We start from the raw sequence: 26,090 nt of genomic DNA, 5'->3' as shown, positions 1-26,090 counted from the left end.
AAAGGTCCAATCCATTCAAGACTCCAATCTTTTTTTCCAGTATAGCTTTAAAATTTTTGTTGTTGTTTTCATCCTTAACTTCCCTTGCCAGGCTCAGATCATTTTGATCTTTAGTATTTCTGACACTATTTTTATAGGACCATGCCACAGTCTTATATTCATCTTCTGCTACCTGAGCTTACTTTCATCTTCTATAAATTTCTTTTTTAAATCCAAATTAGTTGGTGAATTCCCTGTGTATTCACATTGGTCTCATCAGACAAATTCCTTTTTTCCTCTTCACTGAAATTGTTTCCCTTTATGTTTTCATAATTTCATTACTGAGCAACCCCCATCCTTCCCAGACTGACAAGAACTTTGTCTATTTTTCCTCTGAACCTTTGAAGTATGCTTTCCCAAAATCTGTGGTTTGTGCCAGACTATGCCAAGATTTCCTCTCCTCTATCATAAATGCTAGAAAGGAGTGGTCACTTCCCTCACCCCCACAGTTCCAATCACTTCCACTCCAGAAACCAGTTCCTCCCTTTTAATAAGAATCAAAGACTTTCAGGAGCCAAGAGGTCGGAGTAAGCAATAAATCTCCGTAACTCTCCCATATTCACCTCCAAACAACCATGAAAAAGCTCCTGAAAACAAATCCTGGAACAGCAAGATGAGCAAAAAGATGGGGTGAAAGAATATGTTAGCCCAATAAATTTGAAAGATTGGCAAGAAAGGTCTGTCCCACTTGTGTAAAGAGGAAACACAATCCAGGACAGCAAGCATCCCAGCAAGCCAGCAGCAAGCCCCACCTCAGCAAACCAGTAGGAGATCCTGAGCCCCAGTGTGGTGGAGCAGGCAACTGCCAACACCAGGATGCCCCGCATGCCTCAGGATAGCCAGGAGAACAGGCAGACACCAGCGGCAAGAACCACCACATGCTTCAGCATAGCCCCAGGCTGACAGGCATCCTCCAATGGCCAGACTGCTTCAGTGTAGGCCCAGGGAAATGAAGAAACACCCTCTCTCCTCAGTACACAACAGACACCAGCATTAGAACCCTGTCTCAGCACCAGGCAAGCTACCAGACCCCTATGGCCTCCACCCACCTCACTCCACCTCCTCAGCACAGCACCAGCCACTAGGGTCCCCTGTGGGCCTCCGGGCAACATCAGTGCAACACCAGGTAAAGAACCAGAGCCTGCAGCCTCTGGCACAAGAAGCCTGAGGCAGTGCCCCTTCCACCCTGGGAGCAGAGCTCAAATGTAAAAGAAAGGGAAAAGACCAAAGAAGGTAAGCAAAAACAAACAAACAAACAAACAAACAATCTGACCACAGAAAGTTATTCTGGTGACAGGGAAAATCAAGACACAAACTCAAAAGAGGACAACAATGTCAAAACACCTATGGGCAAAACCCCCAAAGGAAAACAGGAAGTGGTCTCAATCCCAGAAAGAACTCAGGGAAGAGCTCAAAAAGGAGCTTAAAAATCATATAAGAGAGGGAGAAGAAAAACTGGTAAAAGTAATGAGAGTGATGCAGGAGAATTATCAAAAAAGAGTCTACAGCTTGGAAAAAGAAAACAACTGTTTAAAAAGTAGAATTGGCCAAATGGAAAAGGAAGTACAAAAGCTAACTGAGAATATCAGGAATCCTCAATCAGGATTACACAGGACTTAGCAGCTGCAACATTAAAAATTCAGAGGTCATTGAACATAATATTCCAGAAGACAAAGGAGCTAGGACTACAACCAAGAATCACCTACCAGGTAAAAGCATAATACTTCATGGGGAAAATAGTCATTCAGTGAAATAGAAGGATTTCAAGCTTTCATAAGGAGAAGACCAGAATTGAACCTAAAATTTGATCTCCACTATCAAGACCCAAGAGAATCCTAAAAAGGGAAAAGAAAACATAAGGAATTCAATGGAGCTGAACGGTCTACATCCCTACATGGGAGGTGATACTTGTAATTCCCTAAAAATTGTATCACTAGTAGTACAGCTAGAAGGAATATACAAAGAGGGTATGAGTATGAATTTGAGGGAATGACATAAGAATTAATTAAGGGATGACAAAGAGAAGTATACCGGGTACAGAAGTAAAGGAGAGGTAGAATGGGATAAATTATTTCACATGAAGGGGCACCAAAAACCTATTACAGTGGAGGGAAAAATGAGTATTATTTGAACCTTACTGTCACCAGTATTTGTTCAAAGAGGGAAAAATATACACAATCAGTTGAATATAGAAATCTATCTTACTCAACAGGAAAGTGGGAGGAGAGGAGATTAAGTAAAAGGCAGGGGAAAGGGGTAGGGAAAGACTGACAGAAGTGAGAGCAGACCAGCAGAGGTAGTAGACAGAAGCAAAACACTGTTGAGGAGGGAAAGGGTGAAAGAAGAGAAAGACAAACAGTAGGAAAAGTAGGATGGAGGGAAACACACAGGTAGTAATCATAACTGTGAATGTGAATGGGATGAACTCTTCCATAAAACAGAAGCAGACAGCAGAGGGATGCGAAAATCAGAATCCTACAATATGTGATTTACAAGAAATACATATGAAGCACAGAAACACACAGAGTAAAGGTAAGGGGCTGGAGCAGAACCTACTATACTTCAGCTGAAGTGAAAAAAAAAACAGGAGGGGCAATAGTGATCTCAGACAAACAAAAGCAAAAACAGACCTAATTAAAAGAGATAAGAGGAAAGTACAACTTGCTAAAAGATATCACAGACAATGAAGTAATATCAATACTAAACATATATACACCAAATGGCATAGCATCCAGATTCTTAAAGAAGTTAAGTGATTTACAAATTCATGAACAAACAACAAATAGAGAGCATTATAAAATATACATTTAGATAATTTTGATTATATTAAATTTAAAAGCTTTTGCACAAACAAAGCCAATGAGATCAAGATTAGAAGGAAAACAGAAAGCTGGGAAATAATCTTTACAGCAAGTGTCTCTGATGAAGGCTTCACTTCTCAAATATATAGAGAACTGAGTCAAATTTATAAGAATATACTCCACTCCCCAATTGAATAATGGCCAAAAGATATGAATAAGCAGTTTTCAGATGAAGGAATCAAAGCTATCTAAAGGCATATGAAGAAGTGCTCTAAATCTCTTTTGATTAGAGAAATGCACATTGAAACAACTCCGAGGTACCACCTTATACCTATCAGATTGGCCAATATGACAAAAAGAAAAATAATAAATGTTGTAGAGGATGTGAGAAAATTGGGACGCTAATGCACTGTTGAAGTTGTGAACTGATGCAACCATTCTGGAGAGCAATTTGGAACTATGCCCAAAGGGCAACCAAATTGTGCATACCCTTTGACCCAGCAATACCACTAGTAGGCCTTTATCCTGAAGAGATCATAAAAAAGAGAGAGAAAAGAACCTACCTGTGCAAAAAATATTGATAGCAGCCCTTTTCATGGTGGCAAAACATTGGAAATTGAGGGGATGTCCATCAATTGGGGAATGGTTGAATAAGCTGTGGTATATGAATGTAATGGAATACTATTGTGCAATAAGAAATGATGAACAGGCAAATTTCAGAAAAACCTGGACAGATTTGTACAAATTGATGCAAAAGTGAAATGAGCAGAACCAGGAAAACATTGTATACAGTATCAGCAACATTGTGAGATGATTGACTATGAATGACTCAGCTCTTCTCAGCAGCACAATGATCTAAGACAAGTACAAAGTACTCATGAAGGAAAATGCTATCCACATCCAGATAAAGAACTGATGGACTCTGAATACAGATTGAAGCATATTTTTTTCATCTACTTTATTCTTTTTCTTGGTTTTTTTTCTTCTGATCTGTTTCTTCTTTCATAACTGCGACTAATACGGAAATATGTTTTACATAATAGCACATGTATAACCTATACCAAATTGCCTACCATTTTTGGAACAGGGGAGGGGAGAGAGGGAGGAAGAAAAAATTGGAACTCAAAATCTTATAAAAATGAATTCTAAAAATTTTCAATATGTAATTGGGAAAAATAAAATGCTATTAAAAAAAAAGAAAAAAAGAACCAAATACAAATTTTCCCTTCTTGGTGCCTCTACCTTTTGCAGGATAAAATCCTTACGAAGGCAAAATAAGGAGACATAAGCTAACCTGGTTTTGGCGGAGAGGGAGCTCCAGCAGTTGTCTGAATTTTTTAAGTCTCCCATTACTCCTATGTTATACTTCTCTACCAGGTATGTGATCTGTTTCTCAACCTCTTCATGTATTTTATCTTTCTGTCCAATGGCAAAGTTATTTGTCTTTCTCCCTCCTTTGAAGTTCACCTAAATACTTTATTATACTATTTCACTCAGCTTTCTGAATTTCCTCACATGAGCATATCCTTTTAATATACAATACTACCCACCAAGCCTCAGTGAAATAAACTTTCCCTTATTTCTTTTGATCTCCTTTTTCCTTTCCCTCTTTCTTCCATCTATCCATCTATCCATATCTATCTTTCTATCCATCAACTACCTATATTTCTCATCTATATTTACTATCTATCTTATCAATTGTTTTCATCTACCATCTATCTATATTTGTTACCTACCTATCTATTGGACATAATATTATATGTAATGGAGATGAAGGTCATTCTTTGTGTTGTGAAGACCAGGGGTCAAATCCTGTCTTTTTTATTGGTTTGTTTAGGAAATTTTAAGATTGTTACTGAGAAATTTTTAGAAAATAAGGCTTACCAGCCCTGAGCCAAAGTCTAACACAATTATGTTGCGAGGATATGCTGGAAAGAACAAATGGTGAACCATATGGTGAAGGTATAGCTGCTGCTACTATATCCCCCCTCACAGCCCACAGTCAAAAGCATCAGGATTATTCTGAAAAGAAAGATCAATGAATTCTTTATATGTCTTTGCTTTGAGTTGGAGTGGGGGGGACCTGCTACTGTGAGATCTTTCTTCATGGCTCTCCACAGTTTCAAAGTTGGATTGTGGTCTAGGCAGTCAGCTACCTCCTATGATTCCAACTATTTAATCCAGGGTCAGCTGAGGCAATCAATCATGGATACAGACTTCCCACCAAACAAAATTGACTTCTGTTGTGTAAGAACCTACTCCAATTTGCTGGTTCCTATTGGAGTCTTTTTTTTTTTGAGTACTACAGTATTCCCAATTTTGAATTGTTTTAATTGACTATCTGAAGACTGACTTTCTAAAGTCAAGTATGATCTTGGTTTATTTGGGGTTTTTTTGTATCTGAAGTCATCTTTTGTAAAGCTTTATCATATTGGTCTTCTGGAAACAGCTTCTTCTGAGTAAGCTTCATCTAAGTTTTCACAAGTGATGGAAGATTTATAGATCAATCCATCTTTGCTGGTCTTCTGATCTGGAACATATTCTGACAAATATTATTTGTGTGACCATGGACACTTCATTTAGCCTGTTTGGTGCCACAGACAATCTTTGAGAGTATAAATTATAGAGGTTACTGATCTTCTCTGGTGGAGGAAATTCTTATGCTTATACCACTAAAATCATAGGTCTGGAATTTACATATGCATAAATACATACACACACTATTCAGTACTCAGTGGGATTACCATTTCTCTCCTTTTAGTTTTAACCTTAAATTTGAAAATTGATATTAAAGAAATATTGTGTTATTCTTTTGTATTTAATACTATATTACTACTAGTCAAGCAACAATCTGGGTTAAGTATGGGAAGGCTTATCGCCATAAGGATTTCCACAAAGTGTTGCTTTTCATTCAAAATGCCCTACAAAACATACAAAATATTAAACAAACTTCAGGCCTGTGTGGTACTGTTGGGCTTCCTTGGTGATGACATGGCAGAAAAGAGGACAGAGGGTACTAAAAATCACATTACAAACAGAAAGCATCAGTGCTTTTAATGAGGATTCTTTGTCAAGTGACCAACAAATTGTTGTATTCCTAAAGGAACTGAATCATACCTGCCACTCCAGTTTGGAACCCCAAGAGAAGACTGGTAGCAGTATATGGGAAGAGACAGCACTCTGTGAAGATCAGCACAAAACCCCAAACCAACCTATCCTCCAGCCAGCTACACAGGCAGAGGTCACCTGCTTCTGCCTGCTGGACTCGAGAATCCACTCCTCACACTTCCCACACAGAAGTGACTCTGAGAATCTGCATTTGTCTGCCCACCTCCTCTCTTTCTAAACCAGGGGTTTTTAACCTCGGGTCCATGAACATATGTGTGTGTGTGTGTGTGTGTGTGTGTGTGTGTGTGTATGTAGTCTTAAAACTATATTTCAGTGTAATTGGTTTTCTTTGTAATCCCATGTATTTTATGCATTTAAAAATATTGTTCTTAGATGGTATCCAAAGGCTGCCAAAGGGTTCTATGACACTCAAAAAAGGTTAAGAACCCATTCTCTAAACAAAGTACCAGCTCCAAAAGGGACACACTTGGTTGCCTTTCCTCTCTCCTATTGAAACTCCTGATCTGCATATGCTCAACTGTTCCACATTCCATCCATATACTTTCTCTCTATCCATCTCCCTCTTCCTCCTCCTCCTCTCTCTCTCTCTCTCTCTCTCTCTCTCTCTTTCTCACACACACACATATCCTGTCACAAACACATCCATGGTCTATTTCATTAATTCAAAAACTTCTTGCTGTATCACAAAACACCACTATCTAATGACTAGAAGGTGTTGTCATGCCAAATCAATACTTTCCTGATGTTCTTGAACAGCCTGGAGTGATAAACACTCACAGACAGCTGTGAGCATAGTGTCTGCTCTGCACAGCTGTCTGCCTTCACCTGGGATCCTCTACCATAACAGCTATATTAACATTCTTTATCTAAATGACACCAGAAATAGTTGCAGATAAATGGAGAAGGACTCACAGGTCCTCCACAGAGATGAATAAAGAGGTTGATGGGATTCTTTTCACTGTGTATGCAAAAGACATAAGAAAAATCTTTTCATGAGATCCTTCCTCATCTTTCCTTGCAGTACTCCTGTTGAGGGAGAGCTAACAAACTGCCATGGAAACAATTGCAGGCCAGCTTGAGTTTGAGGATGAAGAAATAAAGCAGTTCTATGAGACACTTCACAAAGCCCTCTAACCTAACTACACATGGACCCGGGCTTTAATGTGAAGGGTGTCATAAGACAAGGCAAGAAAAACACATATATTGGGAGAAATAGCTTGGAATCAAGAAATGAAGGAATTAAAAGGCATTGTTAACACTTACCATGTGCAGAGCACTGTGCTAAGCACATCGGGATACAAAAATAAAAACTAGACAGTCCCTGCTTTCAAAGAGTTCATATTCCAACAGGGGTAGATGACACATATAGGAGATTTCACTTGCAAGTCAGATGGAAAGGCCCCATGGTCACAGTAACAAAGCAGATGGCAATGAATCTCCTTTTGTGTTATTTATGTTGATGAATCCATATCTGCTTCTGATGCTGAATTCTTTGACAGTGCCAAGGACTTTGGTGGAAAGAATTTCTTTTCCAGGGTCTTCAGGAGCTGTAGAGTTAGGGGCTGCAGTACCCACAGAAGCAGTTGTCAGGTGGTACCTCCACAAGAACTGATACTTTGGATAATGGCTTCATGGGCTGGAGGGATTGGAATAGTGCTACTATTCCCAGGACTCCTGGACTTACTTGCCCATGGGATGGCAATTAGTAATTAGTGTTGGTAAGAGCAAGGATAGAGGATGGATGCTCTATAGGGTCAATCCCCTTCATGAAGGCCAGGCTGAAAGCAGGTTTATATGATGCTGTTTTTCTCGGAACAGTCTACTTCAGAGTCTGAGAGGAGGGAGAGGTTGAAGAGGAAGGTGGAGACAGCGGTTTGACCCATCTAGCATGAGCCATATCTTGCTTTTCCCTAAGGGAACCTTGTTGGTCAAAAGCTCATCAGAAGTCTCATGCTTGTACACAATAAATACTTTTCAAGAAAGAAGCAAATAGATTTCTCCATTGAGAGCGCTGAACCTCACAGAGAGACCAAGAGATAGAGAGGCAGAGGCATGGAGAGACACACAGAGAGAAGTACATCTTCCCGGATAGGGAAAAAATGATTATCATTGTATACTTTCATATCATTTCCCTTCAGAACTAGCCGCCTGGGGCAAGTCACAGCTCTGGCTCATGAGGGACAAGGGTAAAAATCAATAGCAAATTACAAGGAAAGATACAGAAGCGAAGATAACGTTTTTTTAATGCAACTTCTTTAAACAAGCTGTCGGTGCTTTAAAAATGCTAAATGATTAAAAGTAAAGGACGTTGACATTGATTATTCCTTTTTCTTAGACATTTGGCCAAAGCAAAAGAGTTGTCACAAAGAGGATGTGGATAAAGAAATGGCCTCGGCCTGCAAACGTGATCCTGACAAACAGAGGTAATGAGCAGTTTGTGCCCATTCAGAATGCAAGCTCACTTGCAGAATATTCTAACGGCACCATCCCTTTCATTTACACAGCAATTACTTTAGTTCAGACCCTTATCTCTTCTCTCCTAGACTATGTCAATCGCCTCCATAGGAGTGTCTTTGCATTCAGTCTCCTCTGTCTTCAGTCCATGGGTCACGTTCACTCTCTTGATGTTCCTACTCCACAGTCATGATCTTGTCACTCCCCTGCTCAAGAAACCCAATGGCTCCCTCTTGCAACTTGAAAAAAAAAAAAACAGAAAAACATATTTTTGCTTTTATAATTTTAAGACACAAAATGAGTTTTTGGTTTTTAAAGCTCTTCACAACCTGACTTCAACCTGCCATGCCAGGCTTATTGCATTGTTCTGTAGTCCTACCTAACTGGCCTGTTTGCTATCCCTCACAGGTGACATTGCATCTTCAGCTCAGTGAGACAGACTGCTTCCCCCAAGTCTGGAATGCACTCCCTCCCTCCTTCTGCCTCTTGCAACCCCTAGTTTGCTGTGAAACTCTATTCAAGTACATTTCCTGCAGAAAGCTGATACTGACACCTCTAGTTGCTAGTATCCTGACATCCTGGTAATTATACTTAGTGTGTGCGTGTATGCGTGTATGTATGTACGCATGTATGAATATGTGCATACATACACAAACATGTATTCTACTTTTTTGCATACATATTTTCCCTTTCAGTGCAATGGAAGCTTCTTGAGGGCAGGGACTGCTTTGTTTTAATCTCTGTATCCCCAGCACATAGCGTTTGACACAAAGTAGCAGCCAGGTGATGCAAACAATGAAGCACTACACCTGGAGTCAGGAAGAACCGCATTCAAATCTGGACTCAGAGACTTTCTAGCTGTGTGACCCTAAGCAAGTCACTTTACTCTGTTTGCCTCAGTTACCTCATTTGTAAAATGAGCTTAAGAAGGAAATGGTAAACCGCTCCAGTATCTTGGCCAAGAAAACCCCCAAATGGAGTCATGAAATGTTAGATACAACTGAAAAAATGGACTAAACAACCACCCAAAGCAGCTAGGTGGTGCAAGGGATAAGAGCATTGCGCCTGGGTTTGAATTCAGTCTCTGACTCTATTTGTGTTTCCCTGGGCAAGTTGCTTAAATGCTATCTGCCTCAGTTTCTTCATCTGTAAAGTGGGGATAATAATTGCATCTAACTCAAAAGAGTTGTTGTGAGGATCAAATGAGAATATTTATAAAGTAAATACTTGTTCCCTTCTCTCCTGGTGTTTAACAAATATTTGTCAAATGAATGAAATCATTGTAGATTAGTCCAATATTTCTTCAGAATGAAAGAAAGATAGCAAAAGACCTGATTAATATATTAATTATCACTCTGTATTTAAAATGTTTCAAAGTAGTATCATTATTATAAGCCTGTTGCCTCACAAAACATGGAAAGGCAATTGAGGGGAAAATGAGTCATCAGAAAATTTGGTATGAGATCCAGAAAAGCTGTAATATCTTGAGGACATTTGTAGAAGAAACTGGGAAGATAACAAATCAACATGAAACGGGACAGATCTGCTGGCATTTCTAGTCTCATCAACAATGACAAAAACTGGAAGGGACAGGTAACTCAATGGATCAGAAAATCAGGACCCAAAAAGATCTTAATATACTAGAGCATCGGACTGAATTGAATTAAATGAAATTTTATACCAATAAATGTAAAAGTCTTATACTTGAATACAAAAAATATCAACTTCATGAGTATAAGATGGGGCAGACATGTCCTCAAGATTAGATAGCAATTGTTCTGAAAAAGGTCTACAAGTTTTAGTATACTATCAGTTCAATATAAGTCGAGAGTGTGATGTGGCTGCCAATTCTCTTGTTGGTCAGACATTTTTAGTCATGTCCAACGCTTTGTGACCCCATTTGGGATTTTCTTGGCAAAGATCCTAGAGTGGTTTTCCATTTCCTTCTCCAGTTCATTTTACAGATGAGAAAATCGAGGCAAAGACAGTTAACTGACTTCCCCAGGATCACGCAGCTATGCAGTGGCTGGATTTGAACTCAGGAAGACGAGTCTTCCTGACTCCAGGCCTGGCACTCTATGCACTATGGAGCCACCTAGCTGCCCTGTTGCTAAGTAAGCAAGTGCAATCTTGGATTGCACAGGGTGGCAAGTAATAGGGAAGTGATGGCACTCTGTCCTCATCAGACCTCACCTAAAGTCTTGGGTTCAGTTCTAAGCAGAATTTAAGAAAGGTATTAAAAAAGTTAGAGAGTGAGGAGAAGGGTAACCTGGATGGAGAAGGCCCTTACATTTATGTCATCTGAAAATCAGTGGAAAGAACGTGGTGCTTTAGAGCATGGGACTTTGTTTGGACAAGCCATTCACTGCCAAAGAGGTAGGAAATAAAAAGGATGATTCACAAAAGAACTCAAAGAGGAAAAAATGGAGCTATTTCCTTAATCAATCAACAATGGCTACAAAAACAAAAACAAAACAAAGCATAGATGATAAGAGAAAAGAAAAGCAAGATCTGAAGCCAATTCACTAATCCTTCTGGGACTTTTTAAGGAGTTACCTCTCAGTAATTGGAAATTACTAGGAGATGAAATATTTCTTTCCTTTTAAATCCACATATGCTGCCCAGAAGACCCTCAGGCTTTCTGTAATTTTTATTAAGAATTCCAGATATTCAGGCAATAATTTTCAGATACCATGACTTCTGTTAACACCATGAGGTCTGGAATTTGTACTCCAGGTGATTGATCCTGAACTCACTTTTTTATAGACATAACACTCCTTAAATTTTGAAATATAAATTATATTCAGTATAAACAAAACTGATAGACTTAAGATAGCAGCTTAAAATTAATTGAAATTAAATTTCAGAGTCACTGACTTGAAATGGAAAAAAGGCCATTATACTAATGAGGAGATGTTCTTTTGCTTTTATAATTTCAAGACACAAAATGTTCACTTTTAGGAGGTTGGTTGAATTTGTCAGAAAAGAAATTATTTAATATTTACCCAGGGGGATAAACGGTTAAACTAGATGCTCAGCCTCTTCTGGCTCTAAATCCTATGATCCCATGATTATCCAGCTGTATTCTGAATTAACAAGAGGTGGTATAGCCCAACGGTTTGGGATAAGTAGGTAGTACAGGGAATAGACCCTGGATTTGGTATTAAGAAGACTTGAGATCAAATCTGGCCTCAGATGCTTACTAACTCTGTGACCCTGGGCAAGTAATTTACCTCATTATGCCTCAGTTTCCCCCTGTAAAATAGGAATGAATAATAGTAGCCACCTCCCAGGATTGTATGGAGGGTCAATTAGATAATATTTGTAAAGTACTTAGCAAAGTGTCTAGCACATAGAAGACAGTTAATAAATGCTTTTAATTAGCATTAATAATGCTAGTTATTAATTAGTAATATTAGTTATTAATTAAATAATCATTAATTAATGCAAGTTAATAAATGTTTTAAATAAAAAAGGAAGGCTTCCCATGGAGGCAGGAAGACCTGGGTTCACAAGTGCTAGCTATGGGTCCGAGGGCAGTTCACACAACCTCTCAGTGCTCCCTTTTCTTTGTCATTCAGTCATTTCAGTCATGTGATCACTCTTCCTGACCCCATTTGGGGTTTTCTTGGCAAAGATACTGGAAGTGCTTGGCCATTTCCTTCTTCAATTCATTTTGCAGATGAGGAAACCGAGGTAGAGTTAAGTGACTTGCCCAGGGTCACAAAGCTATGAAGCGGCTGAGATTGGATTCGAACTCAGGAAGATGAATCTTCCTGACTTTAGGCCTGGCGTTCTATCTATTGCTCCAACTAGCTGCCCTCAGTGCCCCTTGCCAGGCAACTATGAATTTCATAGTATAAATATACACATAAGTATTATATGATAATGAATGCATATGTAGATAGATAGAGAGTATGAAATGCAGACAAGTTACCAACATGCCTCAGAGGAAAGACTTTCCACAGTGGAAGTTCAATAGGGATGATAAAAACCTACAGATCAGACTGCAAAATAAACTGATATAATTCTGCACTACCACCCTCACATTGCAATTCTGACATATCCTTCTGAGAACAGACTAAAAATACCATGTTGCTTTAACAGTAACCTTTAAATCATTCTAAACTTCCCAATGAGCAATAAAAAACTAATGTTAAATGCAGGTCAGAATCAATCTGCTCCCTCTGAGAAAAGCACATGGTCTTTTATCATACTGTCAATCACCGATTTGGGCTCAGAAATAAATTTTGTTTTACAGAGATCTTTGTTGTGCTGAACTTCAGACAGTTATGGAAAACATGTGATAGTGTTAATCTGGGGAGAAAAAGGATTCTTCGACAATACAGTAAGTGTGTGGTACTGCATTCTACACCAGGCCCTTCCTGATCACCCAGTTAATACCTTCTCTTGGGGCAGCTAGGTGGCTCAGTGGCTAGAGCATCAGCCCTGGATTCAGGAGGACCTGAGTTCAAATCGGCCTCAGACACATAACACTTATTAGATGTGTGACATTGCCTAACCAAAAAACAACAACAACAACAAAAATACTTTCTCTTATTCCCCAAAATTATTATGTCTTTCCTTTGTATTTAGTTCTCTGTGTAAATATTGTTTACTCATAGTACAAAGTAAATTCCTTGAGGGTAGGAATTGCTTCATTTTTGTCATCGTACACTCAGCACGTAGAAAGGTCTATCTGCCATGGTTGTTGAGTCAGTTTTTAGTCATGTCTGACTCTTTGTGACCCCATTTGGGGCTTTCTTGGGAAAGTTACTGGAATGATTTACCATTTCCTTCTCCAGCTCATTTTATAGATGGGGGCAAACAGAGTTAAGTGACTTGTCCAGAGTCACACAGGTAGTACATGTCTGAGGCCAGATTTGAACTCAGAAAGATAAATCCTCCTGATTCCAAGCCCAGCACTCTATCCACTGCACCACCCAGTAGTGAGGCCCATAGTCACTTGATAAATGCTTGTTGAATTGAAACAAATCAAAGGAGCATTTTGAACACTCAGTTGAAGGTTTTTGACATATGCAATGATTTCCTACTGACCCCTTTAAGGTGTTTCCCTGTCTATCTACTCTGTTATGTAATACCATTTCTTTTAGAACACGCCTTTAAAGAAAAGCTATTATATATTTTTTATTGAGCCATCATATCAAACTATAGCCATGTGCAAAAGCATGTGCTGGAATCAGCTGCAGCTGACAAATGCAATCTTCCAGTCCATTCCTCTTCCTGAGCTGCATGAATTTATGGTTATTTGGAGGCTACTCAATGGCTCAGTGGAAGTCTGGTGGGCCTAGAGTCAAGAAGACCTGAGTTCAAATCTAACCTCAAACACTTATGAAACTGTGTGATCCTGGACAAGTCACTTGACCTCTCTATTTGCCTCCATTTCCTCAACTGTAAAATGAGGATAATAATAGCACCTATCTTCCAGAGTTGTTATGAGGAACGCCTGAGATGAACTTAGAAAATGCTTAGCCCAGTGCCTGGCATATAGTAGGTGCTATATAAATTGTTGTTATCTTTGACTAGGCCCCACCCATCTTCTCCTGAGCTGGCATAACTTTCCTCTGTGACTTTTAGCATCCATTTTTTCTTTGCATCTAGTTTCACCATGTATATAAACACATTCACTGCTTATTTAGGTCACATCTGCGTGAAGACAAATGATCGAAAAACAAAACATTAAATTAAGTAGTGTTTAACTTGTTTGTTCTACATAAGGTCTGTACCAGTTTAGCCGACTTTTACACTAAATGAACTAGCTGTTCTATTGTCTTGTAAACACAATTGGGTATTTTAGTGATTACTCTGCACTTAAAATGTTTGTGAAGTTGTATCTTGAAAATATTTTGACCAGAAGAAAGAGGTGAGATTTTCAATCAGTCAACAAGTCAGCCATAATTCCTACTTGTAAATGGCTTACATTCTTACAGGAGATACAGAAACATACATAAATGTATACTGAATAAATATTAAAAGAATAAATACTACATGGCCAAAAACAAGGTAGTTTGAGGAGAGTGCTGGCAGCTGAAGGGATCACTAAAGACTTGGTGAAGATAAGGCTTGAGCTATGTCTTCAAAGAAGAAAGGTATTTCTTTCCAGCGGATCAAAGGAAGGTGCTCTTTTTCTGTGTATATATATCTCTGTTTGCTGATAAAATAGGTGAAACAAAAAAAATTCTAATAATTCCTAAAATTAAGTTGTGTTCTTTTTAAGTCCTGAGTCAGGAGCCAGACCTGATCTTCTAACCTCAAAAAGACCACATAGAAACACTCCCTGAAGCACATTTCTAGTTTCAGTTCCAGAGAACTCTCCCTGAAAATCGCTATAGAGTGCAGAATTCCATTGCAAGTTACACAGATGCTGACAGAAGAGTTTCTAACCTCTTACTTCCTCTGCCATAATCTGTCAACTAGAGCTCTCCCAAGCTTGTTTGAGGGTAGGGGTGGGACACGGGGAAATCACAGAACCTCAAAGTTGGAGAACCCCAGATACCAACTAGTCCAACCCCTGCCTAAAAATAAACCACTGTCTAGCCCTCTTGATAAAACATCATCCTGCTTCTTGGAGATCTGGAGGGAGGGAAGCCCATTTCACTTCCCAAACATCCCATTCTACTCTTGGACAGATGTGCCTGACAGAGAGAATGCAAAAAAGGGATCTGAAAATGTGGCTTTGCCGGCCAGGTCAAGTGTCAGCAGAAAGATGGGTTTGTTGTTTATGCCTCTGGGGACACGATATCAGATTGGCCACTTGAATGCTGGATCTGGAGTCTGGTGGGTCTGCCAGCCACAGGTCTCTCCCCGCTCCAGACCATCTTCGACTAAGCTGCCACAGTGATCTTATTAAAGCTCAGATCTGACCGCGTCAGACACCCCACAAACACAACACACATTATCAATAAACCCCAGTGGCTCCCTATCGCCCGCAGGATCAAATATCTAACCCTCTGTTCGACATTCAAAGCCCTTCCTAACCTGCCTCTCATACTTTCCAGCCTCCTTATAAGTCACACCCCCACTCCCATCCCCCACACCTTTGATCCAGGGACCCCACCCTCCTTTGCTGTGCCTCGATCAAGCCCCATCTCCAAACCCCAGTCATTTTCACTTGCCAGTCCCCCGCTACCACCACCCAGTGTTTTCCTTCCTCAACTCTCCCTCCTGGCTTTCCCAGCTTCCTTCAAGCCCCAGACAAAATTCCACCTTCTACAGAAAGCCTTTCCTGGTCCCCTGTAATCCTAATGCCTTTCTGCTGTTGATCATTTCCAATTTAGACTGTATTTAGCTTATTTGTCCTAGTTATTAACATCATCTCCTCCATTAGACTCGGAGTTTATAGAAGGCAGGGACTGTCTTTTGCCTTTCTTTCTATAAGTAGAACTTAGCATAGTTGCCTGGCACATAGTAAGTGCTGAATAAATATTTATTGACTGATTGACTGAAGGAGATCTGGGTTCAAATCCTGCTTTTGCCACTGGTTAGCTGTGTTTCCCTGAGCAAGACACTTAATCTCTCCAATTCTGTTTCCTTATCGATACAACGAGAAAGTTAGATTAGATGGCCTCGAAGCTCTAACACTAACTCTACGACCCTTCCTGGGGTTATCTTCCCTTACTGTTTCCCTCCATTGTTGTTGTCGTTGTTGGACAATGGGGGTTAAGTGACTTGCCCAGGGTCACACAGCTAGTAAGTGTTATTATGTCTGAGGCCAGATTTTAACTCAGGTCCTCCTGAATCCAGGGCCAGTGCTCTATCTCCTGCACCACCTAGCTGCCCCTTCTCAGTTCATTTTACAGATGAGGAAACTGAGGCAAACAGTATTAAGTGACTTGCCCAGGGTCCCACAGATAGTAAGTGTCTGGGGCAAGATTTGAATTCAGGAAGTTGAGTCTTCCTGACTTCAGACCCAGTATGCTATCCTTTGTACATAGAACAAAAGTTAGATAATTCACACTATTAGATAGTTCACATTGAAGTGTAATTGATTGACAGTTGCTTAAAGGGTCCCCTGCCCCACCAAGATTTTTGTATTTGTAGAGGAATTAGACCCTTAAGCTAAAGGAACATAACCTATGGGAATTCAGATGCCCACCAATAAGGAATGAATTGATTTATTTTCTCATGGAGCCTTTCTAAGGGTCTTGAAACAATAGCCCTAACTAGCTCTGCCTCCTAAGACTTTTGGCAAAGTCTCAGGCCTCCTAAGACCCATAGACTTTAGGCAAAAGTTCTTTGAGTAAAATGCTATGCATAAAATATCTTATAGGATCATGGATCAACAGAACATGGGAAGACTGCTAACCATTCCCATTTCTCATCTTTCTGCTCTAGAGCCACACAGGTTCTATTTTTCCCTCCTTTTTGTCTGTTTCTCTGAAGAGACTGCAAATGCTCTAACGACACTGTCCCAAAGGAAGGGAACCATAACGTTCCAACAATAGCAGAATTTTGTAATATGCCTTTTCTCTGAATGTCACATGTGTTTACCATTGTTCATCTAGTGAAACTAAAACCCGCTTCTGAGTTTTATACATAACACGTGAAAATTTAACCTACTTTTAAAAAAAAAACTGTTAACAAAAGCAGATTCGCTTCTGCAGGGGAAAAAAGGAACAATTCCCCTGCCAGTGTGCCAACTGGAGAGTTGTTCTAGGGTCAGCACCAATCCACTGGTTTACATTTTTAGGGAGTATCCACCCAGCAGCTGTGTTTCAATCATCTTTAAAGCAACACTGCCTCCCACCCCCTCTACCCTAAGTTCCTGAATTGTAATCAAAAGAACACAAAATTGAATATGCGATGAAATATACATTATGCTCCATTGTGGAAATGCCTAATTACTGTACTATACATGCTAGGCTGGAGATTGACTGAAGGCAAGAGAATGAAACAGAGTTGAGGCTATTTCTGGGCTAAATCCAGCCAGCCAGTGAATGGTACAGACCTTATCTTGTGCCAGCAACAAGACTATGGAATACGGAAATGCATACAGGCACAGAAAAGATGGATTAAGGTTTATATTAAGAGAGATGCCCTTCCAGTTATGTTTCTGGCTCTCTGGCCTTTGCCATCATGACTCAATTGCCTTCTCACTCTGGAACTTCCCTAACCACCTGGGAATTTCTCATCCTGGAATATCCCTCGACCTTACTAATCCACATTTGGAGTTACCTTCTCTCCTTTCTGTGTTATCTTCTCCCATTAGAATGTAAGCTACTTGAGGGCAGGGAACTTTACCTTCTTTTTGCTCTACTTGTATTTGTATCCCTGGTGCTTAGCACACTGCCAGGCACATAGTAAATGCTTCTTAATAAACACTTGTTGCTTTGTCTCACCTTGCCTTCATGAGTGGGTTAAGTACTTTTCAGGTGAAATCAATTAGGAAATGAAGCTAGCTTCACTATCCTCAGGCCTAGGGGAAATTCTAGGAGATAATAAAAGAAGTAAGGAAGAGATATTTCACACCCTCTTCTCCCAATATGAAAAAGCTTTCCTCTAAGAGCTGAGAGGTTATTTGTTAGCAAGTACTAAATACGCTAAATACAGCAAACCAGATTTATTGTTTACTTTATAATAATGGTCTAGGTTCTCTGAGGGATACACCCAATCTAACACATATTTTCTGTCTTCTGGGAACATGGAATCACAAAAATCACAGAATTTCTGAGCTGGAAAGGATGTCAGAGGCCACTCAGTTCAACCTATACCTGAATGAACCCTCCATACGATATATCCAACAAGTGGTCTTGGCTTAAGGACCAACAATGAGAGATAACTGCTTCCCAAGGCAGCTCATTCCACTTTTGTATAGCTCTAATTGTTAGGAAGTTTTTCCTCTTTGTTATGGTTGTTGTTCAATCATTTCAATTGTGTTTGACTCTTCATAATCCCATTTTGAGGTTTTCTTGGCAGAGATACCGGTGTGATTTGCCATTTCCTTCTCCAGTTCATTTTACAGATGAGGGAACTGAGACAAAGAGGGTTAAGTGACTTGCCCAGCGTCACACTGCTAGTGTCTCAGGTCAAATTTGAACTCAGGAAGATAAGTCTTCCTGATTCTAAGCCCAGTGTTTTATCCACTTTGCCACCTAGCTGCCCAAGTTTTTCCTGACATCAAGTCTATATTTGCCAATATTTAGGCAGCTAGGTGGTACAGTGGATAGAGCTCTTTGCCTGAAATCAAGAAAACTTGAGTTCAGATCTGGCCCCAGATACTTAGTGGCTATGTGATCCTGGGTAAATCACTTAACCCTTGTTTACCTCAATTTCTTCAAGTGTCAAATGAGGATCATTATAACACCTATCTTCCAGAGTTGTTGTGGGACAATATTTTTAAGCACTTAGCACAATATACATGACACATAGCAGGAACTTAACAAATGGTTATTTTCTTCCTTCTTCCCCTTTCTAAATAATAATTGATAATATTAATTTTAGATCATATTTACTAAGTACTTAGCACAGTGCCTGACACATAGTAGGTGCTTAATAAATGCTCACTCCCATTCCTTGCCACCCTTTGCCAGTAGACGTACTATAGTTTGGGGCCAAGAAGAACTTGGTGGATAGAGTTCCAGACCAGGAGTCAGAAAGCGCTGGAGAAGGAAATGGCAAACCACTCTAAGATCTTTGCCAAGAAAACCCCAAATGAACAGTCAGACTGGAAAATGACTTAACAAGAACTAGATTAATTCCTCTTAAGTGTGATAGTCCTTCTGATATTTGCAGACTGGCAGGATATCCCCACTACATCTCTTCTTCTTTAGGCTAATCATCCTGATTTCTTCCAATATGGCCCTTTTCTAGAGGGCTTTCACTATCCTAGTGACTCTCTTCTCTTGACATTCTTGCTTATCAATCTCCTTCCTAAAATGTGATTCCCAGAACTAAGCCCAATGTTCCAGATTTGGTTTGAAAATGTCCTGTGTAATAGAATCATCATGACATTTTTCAACATGTTAACACAGCTTATGACGGAGCCTGAACCTGCCTTAATTGCCCTGGCTGCCATATCCCACTATTGGTTCATACTGACCATACTGTCCACTAAATCACAAGTTCTGTTTTCAGATGAGTTGCCATCTAGCCATATTTCCCTCAACATACACTTGGGAATCTTAATTGATGAGATAATAAGACCATAGATTTAAAGTCAGAAGATACTTGTCCAGTCCTGTCCCCTCATTTCTTAGGACCCAGAGAGTTTGAGTGGCTTGCTGGCCCACTGTTGCCATTGTGATGGAGCTCTTTTGCCTTTGCTAAGGGAATGAAAGAGGCTGGGAGTCATTGTGTTATGAAGCTAAGATTTGTGGTCATAGCTGCCTATGCTATGGCTGCCCAGAGTCAGGAGACAGAGGGTTTGTAGGCCAGGACAGTGATCAAAGTAGGCAGGTGTGAGCTGGTACCTGTACTCCCATAGTACCAACTGGGACTATCTTGAGCCAGGACACTGTGGAGCAGACATGGGGGGATTTGAGTCGACTTTGATCTCAGAACCTAACCATGGGCCCTTTGACCACTCTGATTTTGGTAGGGTAGTCTTGAGACCCTACAGATTTCCTTGCTGACTTTTTTTTATTCTCCTTGCTAATAACTTCTATCTGTTTTTCTTTGTTTGTTTGGCCAGTCATCTTGACCTACATCTTGCCACTGGACTCCAATGACTGGAGGAGAGGGTGAGGCTGATGACTTTGCCCAGCTCTGCTTCACTTAAATCCAATTTACTTGCAAGTGAAGACATCACCATCCTGTTGTCACTGGTCCTCTTTGAGAATGAAGAATGAATAACATTCTGTTTTTACTTTCCTGTAGACTTTTTATCACCTAGGAGATTGATTTTTTACCTTGAGGTTTTTGGATATCCTGTTATTGAAGGAGTTTTTATATCAATCCTCGAGCTCTGAATAATCCATTCAGTCAATCAATAAACACTTATTAAGCAACATCTACTATGTGCCAGGCGCTGTGCTAAGTGCTGGGGATATAAGAAGAGGCAAAAGACAGCCCCTCTCTTCAAGTTGCTTACTATCTAATGGAAGGAACAACATGTAAGCACATACAAACAAGCTATGTGTAGGGAAAATAGGAAACAAGAGGTAGAAGGTGCTCAGATAGAGAGGGGAAGCTTTCCTATAGAATGGGGGATTTGGGTTAGGACTTCAGGAAGCCTCTAGGTGCAGATGAGAAGGGAGAACATTCTAAACATGAAAGACAGCCAGAGAGGATCCCCGGCGCAGAGAGATGTTGTGTTTTGTTCATGGAACAGCCATGAGGCCAGTGTCATTGAATTGAAGAGTATGTGTCAGGGATGAAGGCGTCAGAAGACTGGAAAGGTAGGAAGGGGCTGGGTTATGAAGGGCTTCGAATGCCAAGCAGAGGATTTTGTATTTGATTCTGGAGGCAATAGGATATAGCAGCTACTAGAATTTATTAAGTATGTTGCGGGGGGTGGCGGGCGGTGACACAGTCAGACTTGTGCTTTAGAAAAATGTCTTTGGCAGTGGAGTGGAGGATGGATTGGAGTGGAGAGAGATTTGAGGCAGGCAGAACCACCAGCACCTATTGCAATAGTTCAGGCATGAGGTGACGAGGGTAGTATCAGAGGAGAGAAGGAGGCATATACAAGAGATGTTGCAAAGGTGCAACCTAGAACCATGACACATGTAGTGAGTGGCAAAGCCACTGTTCAAACCCAGATCCTCTCCATATCCAGTGCCAATTCCCTTATAGCACATAAACACATGGAAAATCAATTTCATGAAACATTGCTATGAGACATCATAACGTCCAGATTAAAATATGACCTTCAAGGGCACAGTGGAAGCAAGCCAGCCTTTTCCCTTTACAGTTGGCTTTGTGGGTGCTCTAAAGGCATTTTGTTTAAATGTCCTTAGTCTTGATTCTCCTCTTCTTACTCTTCACCCTTTCCTCTAGAAGTAAGTAATTAAATGTGGAATGCATGGCACACACAAGAAGGAGTGTGAGCCCAGAAAAGGGAGTAGGCTGAAGTGTTTGGAAAGAGCTTCACAGAGGAGGATGAACTAGAGCCAGGTCCTAGAGGGATGGGCAGGCTTGGGCTAGGGAGAACCCCAAGAGGGGAAGGAGGAACAAGATGAACTAGGTACAGAGGCAGGAATGTGTGTGCTATTTATAGGACATTGAGTAGATCAATCTGACTGGAGCTGGGGGTACAGTAGGAAAGTCTTGAGAGGATTGGAAAGATCATCAGATTTGGGAGATCTTAATGACTAGTTAAAGAGTAAACAGTATGCTTTCAGTAATGGGGTAACTTTGAAGGCTTTGTAACAGGCAAATGATACACTCAGATTGGTTTTTGTTTTTATTTTTGATATAATAAACTATTTCTTTAGAATATCTTGTTGAGCAATTGGGTATCTAGCCTTGCTTTCCCTGCTTTGTACTTGTGTCTTTGATTTTATAGTACAGGAATTTAGATTTATGCTATCGAATTTTATTTCTTTAGATTTACCCCATCATTTCATCCTGTTGAGATCTTTTTTTTCATTCCGACACTATAGCCCAACGTGTGAGCTATTCCTATTAGCTTTGCGAAATATGGAAATTTGATAAACATGTTGTCTATGTCTCTATGCAGTCAGCTCAGCTACTACTACCCAGCAAACCTCTTCTTACCTATAGCACCAGCAGCTCACAAAAATTATCTTATTTATAGAGAGTAGCTGTTACATGGACAGAGACCAAAACCAGGACTTGTACAGAATGTTTGTGTAAAGTCCTGTCTGACTGGGTAAATAAAGCATCGTTTCTCTTGACAGGGATGTGAAAATAACGACAATAATTCTCTTTTAATACTTTAATGGATCTAGGGTTACATGCACATGGATGGATAGAACAGCTCAGCTCTTGCTCAGTAATCCCCTCTTCCCCCGCTGTACATGGAGCAAACCACAAGGTCACATGGAAGAGGAATGCTTCTTGGCTCTAGTTACCAGTGCTGGGATCAATGGGTAGATATTCCAAAGAAACACACATCCCATATTCTTCTTGTATAAGTCTATCTGGAAGGCGTCCATGAGAGTTCTTCCAACTGACATACTAAAAGTCTTCCCTTTAGGGTATATGTATTTTTTTTCTTTTTGCCATTACATGGATAGCAGCACAGTACTCAAGGTGTGCCAGTGTTATTCCTCCCTCTTGCCATTGACCAGCCTACCTCCTTTTCTGGACATACGTCCCCCGAATGATAAATTTTGTGCCACTCTTCGAACACAAGTTATTATTGCTAAAATCTGGCAGCCTCCTCAGATATCCCGTGTGTCCTTGTGATGCCCTCTGGGTGACCTTCAATTATTATTCTGTGGGAACTGTGCTAGCCTATTATTTGCAGCCATGAAATATCACCAAAAGAAAACTGGTGATAAAAAGATAAGGAATCAGGAAGAAACTTGGAGGACATTGAAAGTGATGCAAAATTTCCAAAGCCTTTCCAAGTCACTCTTTTCTTTCTTTTTTTTTTTAAGGAAGGATTTTTTTAATTTTTTTTTCCATATGCTTTTGAGTTGAAAATTTTTCTCCCTTTTTCTCCCCCCCCCACCCTCCCCAAGACGGCGCACAATCTGACATAGGCTTTACATTTACATACCCATTAAACATATTTTCACGTTAGTGAAGTTGTAAGTAAAAATTAAAAACAATAGGAGGAACCATCAGAAAGATGAAACAAAACTCAACTGAAGGTAAAAATAAGTGAGAGCGATTCGACTTCCATAGTTCTTTCTTTGGAAGTGGACAGCATTTTCCATCCCGAGGCCTCTGGAGATGTCTTAGATCCTTGTAATGCTGAGAAGGGTTCAGTTTAACATTCTTAGTCATTGCATAACGTGGCTGCTATTGTACAAAGTCCTCTTGGTTCTGCTCACTTCACTCAGCATCAGACCATATAAGTCTTTCCAGGTTTTTCTGAAGTCAGCCTGTTCATCATTTCTTATAGCACAATAGTATTCCATTACATTCATATACCACAACTTGCTCAGCCATTCCCCAATTGATGGGCATCCTCTCAATTTCCAATTCTTTGCCACCACAAAAAGAGCTGCTATGAATATTTTTGTACATGTGGGTCCTTTTCCCATTTGTTTGATCTCTTTGGGATATAGCCCTAGAAGTGCTATTGCTGGATCAAAGGGTATGCACATTTTTGTAGCCCTTTGGGCATAGTTCCAAATTGTTCTCCAAAATGGTTGGATCATTTCACAACTCCACCAACAATGTATTAGTGTTCCAATTTTCCCACATCTCTCCAACATTTATCATTTTCCTGTTTTGTCATGTTGGCCAATCTGATAGGTGTGATGTGGTACCTCAGAGTTGTTTTGATTTGCATTTCTCTAATCAATAGATTAGAGCATTTTTTCATATGACTATAGATGGCTTTAATTTCTTCATCTGAGAACTGTCTGTTCATATCCTTTGACCATTTATCAATTGGGGAATGGCTTGTGTTCTAAATTTGTCTTAATTCTCTATATATTTTAGAAATGAGGCCTTTATCAGAAGACTGGTTGTAAAAATTCTTTCCCAATTTTCTACCTTCCTTCTAATCTTAGTTGCATTGGCTTTGTTTGTGCAAAAACTTTTCAATTTAATGTAATCAAAATTATCCATTTTGCTTTTCATAATGTTCTCTATCTCCTGTTTGGTCATGAATTCTTCTGTTCTCCATAGATCTGATAGGTAAACTATTCCTTGTTCTCCCAGTTTACTTATGGTATCAGCCTTTATATCTAAGTCATGAACCCATTTTGACTTTATTTTGGTATATGGTGTGAGATTTGGGTCTATGCCTAGTTTCTGCCATACTCTTTTCCAGTTTTCCCAGCAGTTTTTTTCAAAGAGTGGGTTCTTATCCCAGAAGCTGGGGTCTTTGGGTTTATCAAATAATAGATTACTATAGTCATTGACTACTGTGTCTTGCATATTTAACCTATTCCACTGATCCACCTCCCTATTTCTTAGCCAGTACCAAGCAGTTTTGATGATTGCTGCTTTATAATACAATTTAAGATCTGGAATTGCTAGGCCACCTTCCCCTGCATTTCTTTTCATTAGTTCCTTTGATATTCTGGACCTTTTGTTTTTCCAAATGAATCTTGTTATTATTTTTTCTAACTCTATAAAATAATTTTTTGGTAGTTTGATTGGTATGGCACTGAATAAGTAAATTAGCTTAGGTAGGATTGTCATTTTTATTATATTAGCTCGGCCTACCCATGAGCAACTGATGTTTTTCCAATTATTTAGATCTGATTTTATTTGTGTGAAAAGTGTTTTGTAATTGTGTTCATAGAGTTCCTGGGTTTGTTTCGGAGGTAGACTCCTAAATATTTTATAATGTCTACAGTAAGTTTAAATGGGATTTCTCTTTCTATCTCTTGCTGTTGGGCTTTGTTGGTAATATATAGAAATGCTGATGATTTATGTGGGTTTATTTTATAGCCTGCAACTTTGCTAAAGTTGTTTATTATTTCAAGTAGTTTTTTACTTGATTCTCTAGGATTCTCTAAGTATATCATCATGTCATCTGCAAAGAGTGATAGCTTTGTTTCTTCTTTGCCTATTCTAATGCCTTCAATTTCTTTTTCTTCTCTTATTGCTAAAGGTAATGTTTCCAGTACAATACTGAATAACAGTGGTGATAATGGACATCATTGTTTCACCCTCGATCTTACTGGAAATGCTTCTAGCCTGTCCCCATTACATATAATGCTTGCTGAAGGTTTTAGATATATGCTATTTATTTTTTTTAAGGAAGACTCCATTTATACCTATGCTTTCTAGTGTTTTTAATAGGAATGGGTGTTGTATTTTATCAAAAGCTTTTTCTGCATCTATTGAGATGATCATGTGGTTTCTGTTGGTTTTGTTGTTGATATGCTCAATGATGCTGATAGTTTTCCTAATATTGAACCAACCCTGCATTCCTGGTATAAATCCTACCTCATAGTGTATTATTCTTGTGATAAGTTGCTGTAATCTAGTTGCTAGTATTTTGTTTAAAGTTTTTGCATCTATATTCATTATGGAAATTGGTCTATAATTTTGTTTCTCTATTTTGACTCTTCCTGGTTTAGGTATCAACACCATATTTGTATCATAAAAGAATTTGGTAAGACTCCTTCTTCACCTATTTTCCCAAATAGTCTATATAGTATTGGAATTAATTGTTCTTTAAATGTTTGATAGAATTCGCATGTAAATCCATCTGGCCCTGGAGATTTTTTCCTAGGGAGTTCATAAATGGCTTGTTCAATTTCTTTTTCTAAGATGGGGTTATTTAAATATTTTGCTTCCTCTTTGTTAATCTGGGCAATTTATATTTTTGTAAATATGTATCCATTTCACTAAGATTGTCAAATTTTTTGGCATATAGTTGGGCAAAATAATTCCTAATTATTTTTTAATTTCCTTTTCCTTGGTGGTAGCTTCTCCCTTTTCATTCTTGATACTAATAATTTGTTTTTCTTCTTTCTTTCTTTTTTAATTAAATTAACCAAAGGCTTATCTATTTTATTGTTTTTTCATAAAACCAGCTCTTAGTTTTATTTATTAGTTCAACAGTTTTCTTAATTTCAATTTTCTTAATTTTTCCTTTGGTTTTCAGTA

At 39.3% G+C, this 26,090-nt stretch overlaps 1 pseudogene; it reads right to left on the bottom strand.

Annotated features, from left to right (window-relative positions):
* Positions 1-4,829: 4,829 nt before the first annotated feature.
* LOC110211185 (glutathione S-transferase omega-1 pseudogene) lies at positions 4,830-6,762 on the bottom strand (annotated as a pseudogene).
* Positions 6,763-26,090: the final 19,328 nt, after the last annotated feature.

Source organism: Phascolarctos cinereus, unplaced genomic scaffold (assembly GCF_003287225.1).
Source record: "Phascolarctos cinereus isolate Bilbo 61053 unplaced genomic scaffold, phaCin_HiC Scaffold_1;HRSCAF=81, whole genome shotgun sequence".
In the NCBI taxonomy this organism is placed as follows: domain Eukaryota; kingdom Metazoa; phylum Chordata; class Mammalia; order Diprotodontia; family Phascolarctidae; genus Phascolarctos; species Phascolarctos cinereus.
Note: the sequence above shows the minus strand (reverse complement) of the source record. Positions and strands in the feature narration are given on the sequence as shown.